Source organism: Penaeus monodon, chromosome 11 (genome assembly GCF_015228065.2).
Source record: "Penaeus monodon isolate SGIC_2016 chromosome 11, NSTDA_Pmon_1, whole genome shotgun sequence".
Classification (NCBI taxonomy): Eukaryota; Metazoa; Arthropoda; class Malacostraca; order Decapoda; family Penaeidae; genus Penaeus; species Penaeus monodon.
Genome location: NC_051396.1, coordinates 30,076,917 through 30,079,416, shown reverse-complemented (window position 1 = coordinate 30,079,416; position 2,500 = coordinate 30,076,917). Strand labels below are relative to the sequence as shown.

Sequence of the window (2,500 nt, the reverse complement as noted above, 5' to 3'; positions counted from 1 at the left end):
TAGTTCCTGTAATATTGTATAGAATTTAAAAATAATATAAAATAAGTAGAAATACATGATCTTACAGCATTTCTTATGGAAATACCTTATAACTAGAGACATAAATATCGCTGTATTGAATTTAGGGCTGATGACATTATAGCCATACACGACCAGGTGTAGAGAAAACTGTGGAAAAACAATCTAAATTCTCATTTCACATACCTACTCTTACACTTGCAGAGATGAAAACAGCAGAGGATTGTAACTAATGTAACTTAAAATATTTGCTTATTGTGTAAGAAATTAAATAATATGTTTTTCGAATTAAACAGAGATTAGAACTAGACACACATTAGTTAATCATTTTTCACCAAGTCCATTGAAAACAGTTAAACTGAAGCCACTGTTTATACACCATATTTGAAGATGAAAACTAGGTGTAAGTTCTCATTTGTCAGTGTGAAATTGGTATGTTTTGAATATTCACATTTCAAAATTTCAGATTTGGATAGGCAGTGCTTAATGATGATATAAAACAGTGTTATATGTTGTCTGCAAGGCTGGGCACCTTTTCCAGGCTTTGATAACATCTCAAATGTGCTATTACTTTCTTTCAGTGGATTTTATGAGAGGATTAACATTGAAATAAATAAGTAAATGTGTAAAAATAAAGTCTACTTAGACCTATTTGACAAATGACAAAATTCTAATCACATGATAAAAAAAAAAAAAAAAAAAAAAAATGAATGGTAGATTGTGAAGGCTTTGCTTTGTAAATCTGTGGGACCATGATTTTGGCTTATGTCACCAAGTTAAATATAAACAAAAATGGCATATAATGACAGAATTATCATCCTCAATATACATAAAATAAATTTCTAGCCTGGAAGGTGGTGCAGAAGAAATAAAGGTGTCACTGGCTACATATATAGTTTGAACATACTTGATAATCCAGTGAAGCTCAATATGGAAAAAATTAAATAATGAAGAAACAAAACAAATAAATAAATAACTGAATATTAATCATAAATCTCAGCACAGGAGTTCATATGCATTTCTATATGAATCTCCAAAAAAAAAAATAAAAAATAAATATGAATCTCCAAACAAAAATTTAAAAAATAAATATGTAAAAAAAAATTTATATAAAATATTATATCAGAATTGGTACATTTTCATAAACACACTGAAAATTTTAATTTAGAAAGTAAATCTGAGAAACCAAGTTAAAATGCATTTTATATAACAAAGAATATTTTTGGAAAAATTGCCCTAGAAATAATAATGCTACACACATATATACCCTAAAATGATGGTGTATAATTATGGGATGTGTGTCAAATAGTTCAATGCCTTTGGTTGCATAACAGGCATCTTCTACTGCAGGAGATAGCTCTTGATGAAAAAATATATGCACTTATATCTCTTTCTTTTTTCTTTTCTTTTTTTTAGGGCAGTCATCTTAACAAAATGTACCCAAATACCCAACTTATAAAGTGATATTGAATATAGTTATTATGCAGTGTAAAACTGCCAAATTGCCATTCACGCTAAAATTTTGCATAAAGTCTGCTCAAGTTGCGGGTATAAATCTGTACCAATCTACACACAGATTTACAATCTAGCTCAACGCCAGATTCTGATGGCTTCATCCCTGTCACCAGGATTTTAGCTCATGACCAGATTAGAAGTCTTAGAGTGTCAGTGAAATTATTTCCATGACTTGGTATGACTGAGTGAAACAATAAGTAAAAGAAAAAAAAAAAATCTATGAGCTTGACTGATAGCCATAACAAAGGTTAAATACCTTAATGAGGGGACTAAAACTATTATTTAAATAAATAGGTAAACATTCAAGGCAGGGCTGCAGTAATATAGAAAAAAATCAAGGAAATACCTATAAAGAACATATGAAACAACAATAAAGCATGTTCATGTTCAAGCAGCTTAGTCCAGCAATGATTTATGCTCCAGGCTTCCATTAAATAAATTTTGACAGGACAGAGATCACTGCAACCCTTGCAAATTCATCATCAAATAAAGAACCAGTCCAGTAAACATCATCTTAAATACCTGTATACATGGGGAAGGTTGGCTGGCATTTGCCAGAGGGTGAAGCATGAAGCCCATGACATCACTTCACATAGTACAGTATTCGCATGAACAATTATTAATAAACTAGTTGCCTTATGATGCTCTGCTATCTATTTCAACTGCACAATATACAAGCATTAACTAAATAAGAAATACTAGTATCATTTTGTAATTTATTTTACAGGAAAAAGGTAAAACGACAGATCAGAAAGAATACAGAACAAATACAGCAATAAGAAATAATCGAATATACAAAAAAATCATACTTACTTTTTAAACTGAAGTATCAATTTCAATGTAAGTACACTGGCTTACACTTTAATTTGCTATTAATCAAGAGGGAGTCACAAACTCATAAAGTGTTGGTATTACAAATATCAAAAGTAAAGCAAGTAATTAAGTGTACTGTCTTCCCTTTCATTCA

General features: G+C 30.1%; 1 long non-coding RNA gene across 1 annotated transcript in view; it reads right to left on the bottom strand.

The window, feature by feature from the left end:
- The window catches only part of LOC119578893, a 73,629-nt gene that overhangs the window by 70,713 nt on the left and 416 nt on the right, over positions 1–2,500 (bottom strand). Inside the window, exon 1 of the long non-coding RNA XR_005229225.1 lies at positions 2,347–2,500. This exon is cut by the window's right edge and continues 416 nt beyond it. This is a non-coding gene — a long non-coding RNA (uncharacterized LOC119578893). The remainder of the gene's footprint in view (positions 1–2,346) is intronic.